Below are 12,442 nucleotides of genomic sequence, written 5' to 3' on the forward strand. Positions count from 1 at the left end.
GAGACGAACCGTTTCTCGATTGATGTTCAGTTCCTCTGCAACCATTTTCAAGGATAATCTTCGATCAGATCGTACGATTTCACGCACCCTGGCCAAGTTGACATCCGTCCATGAGGTTGATGGTCGTTCACTGCGGTCTTTATCTTCAACATTCGTTCTGCCTTTACTGAACATTTTATGCCAACGAAAAACTTTAGCTCTTGACATAACCTCCTCTCCAAAAGCCTTCTGAAGCTTACCGTAAGTTGTCGAGTTTTCACCCAATTTAACACAAAAAGAATGGCATATCGTTGCGCTGTATTATGCGGTTCCATTTCCGAGACGAGAGGCACAAACACGTGTTAACTTATTACAGCACAACTCACGACTGAGCAGTTGCATCGATGTTCCGCTTGGACTAGAAGCAGTTTATAGACCAAGGTCAAAGATATTGCGCCTACACAAGCCTGCAAGGTTGCCACATCTTGCAAAGAAAATCAGTCTCATTACTTTATTGTCACATTGAGTATATATGTAAAATCATATCTATATGAGACCAGTAAAGTCTCTGAAATTGTGTCGTTTCATTTGTATAACTGAGGAGCTGCTTGAGTGAGAAATACCAGCTACCCAGTCTGGGCGACCGGAAGTGCATTGCGCTGATCCCACAACTTCCATACCGCACCGAATGACGACATTGACAGGGGATGACATCACGACCCATCGGCACTTTCAATGATCTGTCTGTGCTAGAGTACGAAGCTGCTACACACTAAGTAAAAGTATGATCATCATTAAGAGTCAACATCACCGATCTTTCTGTGTCACACTCATCGAACAATTTTCTTGTCAGTTCATTGAATTTAATGTTTTTTATAGACGCTTTGCTTCTCAAATGAATGAGAATATCCATTTCTATGCACAAATATGCTTAGCTTAAAACATTGTTTTTACCCTGTGCTGCCATATGAGATGTTTATTGCTCTGCATGGCAAATCACAGTTTTCCTTGTTGTTTACTGTTGCTACACTTATTTATTTCATTTTCCTTAGAAGATAAAATATGTGAATACCCACATTTTCAGTCATAATGATGTACTATTCAATGTTTTTCAACACTGAATAAGTAGTACAGAAGGGTAACTCAAAATTATTGGAAAATGTGAAAGTAGAGGAATCTATTTATAATACTTAATCAAGGAAAAACCATTTGGCCTCTTCCATCCAAAGTTGTGAAACAACAAACAAAGAAGGTGTGACACCCTGTCATATTTATACACATAACCATTTTTTTGTTTTGCTTTGTCTGTTAAACTGGTACCCTGTGTCTATTGCTGTTATAATTACCAAATTACGACATAAGCTTACAAACAGAACATCAAATTATGGCGATGAGTGATGTATTTTGTTGACAGCCAGTTGAAGAAACAAATCAGCCAGTCGCTGCGCTCTGTATTTAGCGTTCAGCACCCTGACGTTCGACTGCTCTTCTGTCTAAATCACTGTCTCAGGAGAAGTGAATTTCAAATACTTTCTTCCTAATTTCTTTTGGTCACAATCTCAGGACACGATCACCATCATTACTATTTTGGGCATACATTGGCCATTATCATAATCTGCAACAGGAAAAGTAGAAAAAGCCTAATTAACCGTTATAAACGTTTGCTAATTCTACTTCCAACTGATGTAAAACGTATGAAGAGAGGTGGTGGTACAAAGTTCCAAATCATCAGTCTTTGTGCCAGTTTACTGGATTAAATTTCAAATCTCTCCACAGTCTCTGATGGAGTGAGTACACATGATACCTTATGTTGATCCATCCGTTGGATGGTAACGTTCAGCTCTTTGGTTTCCTTGACCGCCTCCGTAGCGTAGCGGTAGCGTTTCCGCATTCCGCGCAGGGGGCCTAGGTTCGATTCCCGGTGGGGGACTGGGTGTTGTGCGTCCTTCATCATCATTTTCATCCGCAAGTCGCCGAAGTGGCGTCCCCTAAAAACGACTTGCAATACGTCGGCCGGACTCCCACCACATGGGGCCTCCCGGCCAACAATGCCATGCGATCATTTCATTTCATTTGGTTTCCTTGGTGCTATTGGAGACAAATAGGTCATATGTCGGCACTAGGTTTTACTCTTTCCCCTCTCTCATCATCATACACAACAAACACGACACTACTCTACACAAACTATTACTTAATTAAGTAGATGCGCTTAAGACTCAGCTGTCACACACCGCGAGGAAGACAATCCTTTTCTATTAGCCAGTTGAACCTACTCTTCGGCGTCTCTCAGTCAACAATGCTATACGACTGTTTCTTTCTTTCTTATTTTCCATACATAATTCCGTAATTCCAACTCGGACCGATTGGATCCCACTATCCAGATAATGAACTTCGTAATTTGCAGAGGAAATTCAGCGTTTATGTATTATAAGACAAGCAAAGTCCCTCCACAACGTTTCTGACAAATGTTCAAGTCTATTACTAAAACAAATAGTAACGCTTCATATGATCTATAAGGCTTTCTCGGCGTGATTCGTTAATGACATTCTTCCGGGTGCTCAGCCGAACGTTGTTTCCGTTTCAAGAACAATTTTTCGACGACCTTCCTAGTCGTCTTCTTCGGGTGCTGTGAACTGTGCTCTTATGCTATGTACTCCATGCCCTTACTCCAACCAGACTGTGAATCATCGTTGATACCGCGCCGCTATCCATTGCCGAGCTCAACTCCCGGCGTCCACTACGACCTTTGATGCCATTTTGTTTCTCTGAACGCGCACTGATATACGAGGGTTGGAACGTAAATAGTGGCAACTATTTATTCACAGCCGATACAAAAGAGTTACATGTTTGCACCTGTTACTGTCCTTCAAAGTAGTCACCAGCGTTGTGTAGAACCCGTTGCCAGCGATGTGGAAGGCTTAGTACACAGTTAGCAAAGCATGATCTGTTGATGGTGCGAATGAAGCGGTCTACTGCCTGTCGAATCTCTGGATCAGTTCTGAAGCGAATGCCACGAAGTGGTTCCTTCATCTTCGGAATCAAATCAAAGTCACAAGGAATTAAGTCCAGGAAGTATGGTGGATGGTACAGTACTTCCCAGTCTCATCGAACGAACAGAGCAGCCACAGCTCGCGCTGTATGCACCCGCGCATTGTCGTGCAAAATGATGGGTGGGTTGCGCAGAAAGTGTCGCCCCTTTTTTCGCAAATCTGATCGCAGGTGATGCCCCAAAAACGAACAGCGATACTGTGCATTGACGGTCTGCTGTGGAGGAACGTAATGCGTTAGGATAACACCATCACAGTCGTATACGAGAACCACCATAACTCTAGACCTCTCCATTCACACCATCAACAAAAATGGTTCAAATTGCTCTGAGCACTATGGGACTTAACTTCTGAGGTAATCAGTCCCCTAGAACTTAGATCTACTTAAACCTAACTAACCTAAGAACATCACACACATCGATGCCCGACGCAGGATTCGAACCTACGACCTTAGCGGTCGCGCGGTTCCAGACTGTAGCGACTAGAACCGCTCGGCCACCACGGCCGGCCACTATCAACAGCGTAGGCTCTGTTAGCGGTATACTACGCCTTCCACATCGCTGGCAACGGGTTCTACACAACGCTGGTGACTACTTTGAAGGACAGTAACAGGTGCAAACATGTATCTCTTTTGTGTCGGTTGTGAATAAATAGTAGCCACTATTTAAGTTCCAACCTTCGTACAAGACTCTGTAACCAGCAACCGCACTCCGCATTGCACGTCCACAAAAGCCTCTACGTAGCCAGCACGCTCACCTCACCGTTCTTTTTGACGAATCGAAGGTTTATCACAAACATGTCACCTTTCGTAGGATTTCTTATGATATGTCAGTTAATGACGCATTGACGGTTCAAATGGCTCTGAGCACTATGGGACTCAACTGCTGTGGTCATAAGTCCCCTAGAACTTAGAACTACTGAAACCTAACTAACCTATGGACATCACACACATCCATGCCCGAGGCAGGATTCGAACCTGCGACCGTAGCGGTCGTACGGTTCCAGACTGGAGCGCCTTTAACCGCTCGGCCACACCGGCCGGCGACGCATTGACGGTAAAAGCCTTCATAAATGGAAGCTGTCTATGGTCACGTGGTTAGGAGACGGTCTGTCATGGAGCAGATGGAGGTAGATTCGTATCCTGCTGTATGCTACTTTTTTTCCTTTTTGTAAAAAAATCCTGGGACAAGGGTCATTTTTTCAAAATATGTCACGATTTCCTAGAGTATGGATAGGCAGGAATCTAAGGGCACAGCTTAAACTGATGCGAGCGAACCGGGCAGCAATGACATGTATATTTTTCGATGTCATGAATGAAAAAATTAAATGGTCATATGCCGTTTACTGGCCGGTATATCCCCTTCGGGGTTCGGCCACCGTATTGCAAGTCTTTTTAGTTGACGTCACTTCGGCGACTTGCGTGTCAATGATGATGAAAATGGACACAAAACACCCATTCCCCTGCCGGGAATCGAACCCGGGTCCCCGTTGCGTGGTAGGCGGTAACGCTACCGCTGCGCTATGTAGGCGGACGAAGTCTTAATATTTAGTTGTTTGAGAATAGGGATGAACAGGCTTTGCGCAGTCGCAAGGTGAGGTGCGAGCATTGGCTGTAGAGTCTTGTGTTCTGATATTCTGTGAAATGCACGTTCTCTCCGCGTTTTCCAGCACTGATGCAAATGACAGCAAGATCTTAATAAACTGGGCCTGGGTTAAACTGAAATTTAACGGTTTATTAGATTGCCAAACATTTTGATTTCGATAGACCCGCCCCGCGGAATTAGCCGAGCGGTCTAGGGCGCTGCAGTCATGGACTGTGCGGTTGGTCCCGGTGGAGGTTCGAGTCCTCCCTCGGGCATGGGCGTGTGTGTTTGTCCGTAGGATAATTTAGGTTAAGTAGTGTGTAAGCTTAGGGACTGATGAACTTAGCAGTAAAAATCCCATAAGATTTCACACACATTTGAACATTTTTTTCGATAGACTCCTTAATTAAACATTCTCAGCACTTTAGAATGAAGGTAGGAGATGAGGTACCGGCAGAAGTAAAAGTGTGAGTTCGGGTTGTGAGTCGTCTTGGATAGCTCAGTCGGTAGAGCATTCCCATGGGAGGTAAAGGTTCCGATTCCGTGTCATGGCCCTGCATACAGTTTTCACCTGCAAGGAAGTTTATCTGAGTACTGCTAAAGATCAGCAGCCTTGCCAGTTCAATCAGATCCTGAGGTTAAGCACTGCCGGGAACGACCACCACTTGGACGGGCGACAGTCCGAGACTGTCGAGCATTGTTGAGAAATGGGGTGCACTCAGCCCTTTTGAGGCCAGTTGAGGAGCTACTTGACTGAGAAATAACGCCTCCGGTCACGGAAGCTGACAACGGCCAGGATAGCGATGTGTTTACCACAAACCCTTCTATATCTGCATCTGAATGTGCATTGTATGGAGGATGACACGGTGGTCGATCGGTACCGCCGCTTCTACAAATCCTGTTCGGACGGAGATTACTGTTAAAGACGAACTAGACCTGAGAAAGCCGGTCGTGTGCTTCATGCGAATATGGGATGTACTACGTGAGGCAGGCTATTAGAACAGTCGAGGAGATACGTAACTAGCACCAGCGATGCGCTCGATTGAAACAACCGAGCAAATCAGCTGCTGCCGAGCACCTCCTCGAAAAAAATCGTGGATTAAAATACGATGAGATAGGTATCACGCTGCCAAAAGCCAATTTTCCGGGACAGCGTAATGAAGGAGTATGAATATGCCAAGTAGGGCGAATATTTAACTTTAAAAATGGTTTGGGATCCGGCACAGCCACGCGGAGTGGCCGCCCGGCTAGAGGCGCCTTGTCACGGACTGCGCGGCTCCTCCCGCCGGAGGTTCGAGTCCTCCCTCGGGCATGGGTGTGTGTGTTGTTCCTAGCACAGGTTAGTTGAAGTAGTGTGTAAGCCTAGGCACCGATTACCTCTGTAGTTTGGTCCCTTAAGAACTCACACACATTATAACATTAGATCCGGCACACAGGTTTTTTTTTTTTTTTTTTTTTTTTTTTTTTTTTTTTTTTTTTTTTTTTTTTAATCTCGCCAGTTGCCACATCCGATCGAGCTGTGAAACCGTGAGAGAATATACTTTCACGGGACATCAGTGCGAGCTCTGAAAAACCAAAGAGCATCAAAGGGTCTAGTGGGCGTCGAATTCAGCTGTAAATAGCGGCGCGGTACCAACGATAGCTCACAGACTGGGGCCCAGGCAGCGACTACACATAACGGCACACTTCGCAGCCCCTCAGTAAGATGGCAGGGCCGATCGATAAAATGTTGTGCTTCAAATGGAACAACAATTCGGCTGAACACCCGAATCATTGCACTATAGCAAGAAATGAATGGCTTGCATAATGTGGCTAATGTTCATAGTCTATCAGGCAAGCGGCGCTTCTTAACAGTCCTAGTGAGAGTTCGAGGCTTGTCAACTGGCGGCAAGCGCTGCTGATCAAATCAAAGTCCAGATGGAGATCCAGCAGAGCGAGAAGTTAACGGCGAAGTCTGGCCAGCAGACAATAACCAAGTCCAGTGTTGGCGGTTTGGCTGCTCACCAGGAATGGATCGCGCTCTGCAGCAGCCGGATAAGGATGTCGCTCTTAAATCTTCCAAATTTCACAGGTCCAGGAAAAAAAAACTGCATCGAACAATCTTCCCACAAGCATATCATGAACTTTACGACCTGACGTGTTTTACACAGCCATATTACACCACCAAGCAGACTACGTCCATCAGTATAGATTACCCATTCTGCATCCATAAATCAACATTTCAACACCTGACATGTGGCCCAGAAAAGCATTAATGGCTTGCTCTTGCCGCCTGTATTTGGAGGTTCTAACCAACCTAAAAACATACGACTTGTAATGGCTATAACTATCAGTCTGCAGATGATGTAAATTTTGATGTAGTGTTGTTCAGTACATCGTCCTCTGTCACCAATAGAAATATCTGTACTTATACCTGTTACACCCTGTATAATAGAACGTTTCTATCCTATCGCTTCAGCCTTATCCCGCAGTTACGCAGGGTCAGCCATCGTTAATCGGATTCGGCATGTTAATGTTTAAGGGGTGGCCGGATGCCCTTCCTGCCGCCACCGTGTGCCCCCCAGGACAGAATTATTGTACCCCAACTGTCTGTGTTTAGTGGAATCCATGGAATAGTGCGAATGTGTTCAGATGTCTGCAAGCCGTGGAACTGAGGCGGAACATGGGGAGCAGCCCGATATTCACCTAGCGGGATGTGGAAAACCGCCTAAAAACCACATCCAGGCTGACCGGCACATCGGCCCTCGGCGTTAATCTGCCGGGCGGATTCGATCCGGGGCCGGCGCGCCTACCCGAGACCGGGAAGCAGCGAATTAGTGCTCTCGGCTACTCTGGCGCGTTGTAATAGAACGTTTCTCTCTTGATGTAATATATTCGTATAACTTGTCTGGTTTTTCCAATAACAGAGAAAAGATTATACAGTACTCGCCACGTTAAAATAGATTCTAGCCACCTTGATCCCACCAAAAACGACAAAGGATGCACTGCGACCAAGTTGTTGACCGATATTATCGGGCGATTTCTGGCGACAGCGTCTGGTGATCGTTGTCGGTGCAACTGTGACCGCACGTTACTAGCAGACTTCATTGTCACCCACGTTGTGTCTCTCATTTATGGGTTGGGTTGTTTGGGAGAAGAGACCAAACAGCGAGGTGATCGGTATCATCGGATTAGGGAAGGGCGAGGAAGGAAGTCGGCCGCGCCCTTTCAAAGGAACCATTCCGGCTTTTGCCTGGAGGGATTTAGGGAAATCACGGAAAACCTAAATCAGGACGGCCGGACGCGGGATTAAACCGTCGTCCTCCAGTGTGCTAACCACTGCGACACCTCGCTCGGTGTGTCTCATTGTTCACCGTTTATGATCTTATATATTACTTTATTTTTTATGTACAGCGTCAGAGTCGAAGGGATCATTTGTAGTGGAGCGTGCATGCAGGCATTAAATCCCGTTTTTAAACAAGCAAGAGATCACAAAACTATAGTATTGCCTATGTTTTAACAGAATAAAATTTAACGTGTATCGTGACGAAGAAACTCTTTTCAGTAACTGCAAACGTGGAACCAGTATTAATACGCAACTTATGCAGCAGCAGCCAATAGCATTCTAAACACAAATGAATGGATTTGAGCGATATTGTTCCGGGAAGAATCAGTACGCTGAAGTATTAATAGATTTTCCTCGGTCGAACGTCAAGTTAAGCGCCAGTGCATAATCGCATTCAGAATGAGATTTTCACTCTGCAGCGGAGTGTGCGCTGATATGAAACTTTCTGGCAGATTAAAACTGTGTGCCCGACCGAGACTCGAACTCGGGACCTTTGCCTTTCGAGGGCAAGTGCTCTACCATCTGAGCTACCGAAGCACGACTCACGCCCGGTACTCACAGCTTTACTTCTGCCAGTACCTCGTCTCCTACCTTCCAAACTTTGCAGAAGCTCTCCTGCGAACCTTGCAGAACTAGCACTCCTGAAAGGAAGGATACTGCGGAGACATGGCTTAGCCACAGCCTGGGGGGGTGTTTCCAGAATGAAATTTTCACTCTGCAGGAGTGCTAGTTCTGCAAGGTTCGCAGGAGAGCTTCTGTAAAGTTTGGAAGGTAGGAGACGAGATACTGGCAGAAGCAAAGCTGTGAGGACCGGGCGTGAGTCGTGCTTCGGTAGCTCAGATGGTAGAGCGAAAGGCATAGGTCCCGAGTTCGAGTCTCGGTCGGGCACACAGTTTTAATCTGCTAGGAAGTTTCATAATCGCATTCATTAAAAAAGTTCTTAGAACGGCGCGACGTGTTCTGTTTTCTTCAGAGAATGTCACGGACTCGCTGCCTCATTCCTGTCACGCGCCACTTTCTCGGCAGCAGACACTACCCTCACAACTCGCAGCCGTGACACTCCTGCTTATTTTTGTCGTACATTACGACAGCAGCGCGCCAAGCGGATAGCTCTGTTGATTGTTGGATGTGATATCCATCAACGTGGATCGTATCGCTGATATTAATTTGTAATATGTTTTGTAGTAAAGGGAGAGTACGTATAAATTGTAGCAATAAGAAAAAGAAGACACAATAGTTGTCATTCTTTAGTTTTCCTAAGGACCACAAGAGATTTGAAGCAACACATTAGACGATGTTGGCTTCACTGTCTTTGTAACCTACAGACATTTACCGAAGAATAAAATTTATTTTTCAGGGCAAGAAATAGATAAAAACAAGACAAAATAAACTGCAGAAAAACAACACAATAACGTAACGTTTTCTCCACTACATTTCGAAATTACCTACGTTATAAAGTTCAATATACGTCACCAACACTGCAACTGAAGAGAAAACTTCGGCCGTCCCGAGTGGCCGAGCGGTTCTAGGCGCTTCAGTCTGGAACCGCGCGACCGCTACGGTAACAGATTCGAATCCTGCTTCGGGCATGGATGTGTGTGATGTCCTTAGGTTAGTTAGGTTTAAGCAGTTATAAGTTCTAGGGGACTGATAACCTCCTCAGAAGTTAAGTCTCATAGTGCTCACAAGGGAACATCCCCATCGCACCCCCCTCAGATTTAGTTATAAGTTGGCACAGTGGATAGGCCTTGAAAAACTGAACACAGATCGATCGAGAAAACAGGAAGAAGTTGTGTGGAACTATGAAAAAATAAGCAAAATATACAAACTAGGTCGTCCATGTGTAATATAGGCACTATTAAGGGCAGTATGAGACTAGGAGCGCCGTGGTACCGTGGTTAGTGTGAACAGGTGCAGAACGAGAGGTCTTCAATTCAAATCTTCCCTCGACCGAAAATTTTAACTTTTTATTTTCAGTTTATGTGAAAAACTCTTATGTTTTCATCACTTTTTTTGGAGTGATTATTACATCCACAAGAAAACCTAAATCGGGCAAGGTAGAAGAATCTTTTCACCCATTCGCCAAGTGTACTAGTTAGGTGGGTCGACAACATCTTCCTGTCATGTGACGCACATGCTGTCACCAGTGTCGTATACAAAATATCAGACGTGTTTTCCTGTGGAGGAATCGGTTGACCTATGACCTTGCGATCAAATGTTTTCGGTTCCCATTGGAGAGGCACGTCCTTTCGTCAACTAATCACACGGTTTTGCGGTGCGGTCGCAAAACACAGACACTAAACTTATTACAGTGAACAGAGACGTCAATGAACGAACGGACAGATCATAACTTTGCGAAAATAAAGAAAGCAAAATTTTCAGTCGAGGTCAGATGTGAACCAAGGACCTCTCGTTCCGCAGCTGTCCATGCTAACCACGGGACCACGGCGCTCCTCGCCTCACATGGCCCTTAATATTGCGTATCTTACGCATGGACGACCCAGTTTGTATATTTTGCTTATTTTTTCATAGTTACACACAACTTCTTCCTGTTTTCTCGATTGATCTGTGTTCAGTTTTTCAAGGCCTATCCACTGTGCCAACGTATAACTAAATCTGAGGGGGGTGTGATGGGGATGTTCCCTTGTCAGAGCCATATGAACCATTTTTGAAAAATCTTCCATCCGAGCAAGAGAACAAAACGGAAAAACAACAGAACGGTTTCCCGACTCAAAGGAAACCCGTTCCACAACTGTTGCTGTATCACGTTAGAATTTTTCACCACGCTCATCCTTTGAGGAAGAATTCAATACATTAAACAAATATTTCGTGAATTGGAAAGTCGACAGAAATGCAACAGTAAGCACATCTTTAGACTTTGTACAGAACTGTTGCGTGTCAAAAACAGTTCCAATCATAAGAAGAGTCAGCAATTTTTCTTACGGATGAAATACTATCTTTTTATTCTCTTGTTTTGGCAGGATAGGCTTCAGTTATATTTCTTCATGAAGGCATAATAGCTTACGTTATTTAATTCATGGGTTTTGGCTCCGTTTATTTTACGATTATTCAGGACTCTTGATATTTTACTAACGCTCGAGACTCAAGAATATAATAACCATTTCATAAAAGAAGTAGAAAGAGAATCAGAAACAAACATTAATCTCATTACACATGTGACTTCGCGAGCCGAATGGTTTTCTTGCCATTAAGGGCGCTAATATATCTTCGTCAGACGGTAGCAAATTTCACAGCAGTCTCGCTACTCTATTAGTTACGTATCGCTGCGTGCTTACCGCTGAGTGTGAGAGAGCTAAGGTATTTGCACCTTCGATAATATCATCGTCTATCAATGGTACCGGTATAAAAAGCAGACTTGCAACGAATACCGAATATTCTGCGGGCTTTCTAGCCGAATATTAAGCAAAAATATTCGCCCGGAGTGTTGCGGGAAAACCTGTGTCGACGTGTGTGCCTGATCAAATGCATTACCTGTCCATTTTACAACTGCCGACGGCAGAACGCGGAACTAAGCTTTGTTTACATGCTGACGAGGCCGAAGCCGTCCGACACTACTCGACAGTTCACGAATGACGCACGTGGCTCGGCGTTGTAAAGTCACGTTATTGCCATAGTGCGTCACTACTGCTGTGTATCCATAGCGGCTGCTCAAATGGACAGTGATCGCGCAAATATACGTTACCCGAGAGTACGCTCAGAGGGAAAATTCTTGATTAATAATGTAGTTCAGTTCGGTCGAGAAGAAAAACGTTAAGGTTTGCTAATCAGGCTAGAGCGGCCGCAGTAGGAAAGAGTGCAAGGACAGTGCGTAATGTTGCGAACTATGTTAATAGAGCCTGACGGAGTGGTCAGAAAATTTGACACCAAGGAAGAAGAGACTGAGGACGTAAACGAAGAAATGTCTCTGCGACTGAAAAGAAAGTTCTTCCAATATTACGACGTGAAAGAGAAATATCCACTCTGCGAAGGCTTTACAATTGGGTGAAGGAGGATAAAGACATTAATTTCACGGGGAAACAAAACATTTTGTGGAAAATTTTGAAAGATATGGGATTTCGTTTTTAAAAAATATAAAAATAGACGCACATTTATGGTTGAGAGGGAGAACATTCTAGCATGACGAGCAGGCTTTCTTAGAACTTTGAGACAAAACGAGGAAGAGGCGAAGAAACCCGGCGTGTATACTGATGAAACATGGGCGCACACACACAATAGTCAATAAATGTTGGCAGCATAGTGACGCATCAGGTGTGCGGAAAAATGAAAGTTCTGGACAAAGAGCAATAGTGTTTCATGCGTAAAGAGACGTGGGGTCATTGTGGTTGCAGAGCTCATCTGTGATTCGAGATCAACATCGGAAGCTTATCACAACGAAATATACAGTGAAAGTTATATAACTTGCCTAATAGCAAATATTTCAGGTGGAAGTATTGTAGTATTAGACAATGCACCGTACCATTGTGTTCACGAAAATAAAGCGCTTAACA

General features: G+C 44.7%; 1 non-coding gene across 1 annotated transcript; it reads right to left on the minus strand.

Annotated features, from left to right (window-relative positions):
- Positions 1 to 8,397: 8,397 nt before the first annotated feature.
- Positions 8,398 to 8,472, minus strand: Trnas-cga (transfer RNA serine (anticodon CGA)). Its single transcript has one exon. It is a non-coding gene; the product is annotated as a tRNA-Ser (tRNA).
- Positions 8,473 to 12,442: the final 3,970 nt, after the last annotated feature.

Source organism: Schistocerca serialis, chromosome 7 (assembly GCF_023864345.2).
Source record: "Schistocerca serialis cubense isolate TAMUIC-IGC-003099 chromosome 7, iqSchSeri2.2, whole genome shotgun sequence".
Taxonomy (NCBI): Eukaryota; Metazoa; Arthropoda; class Insecta; order Orthoptera; family Acrididae; genus Schistocerca; species Schistocerca serialis.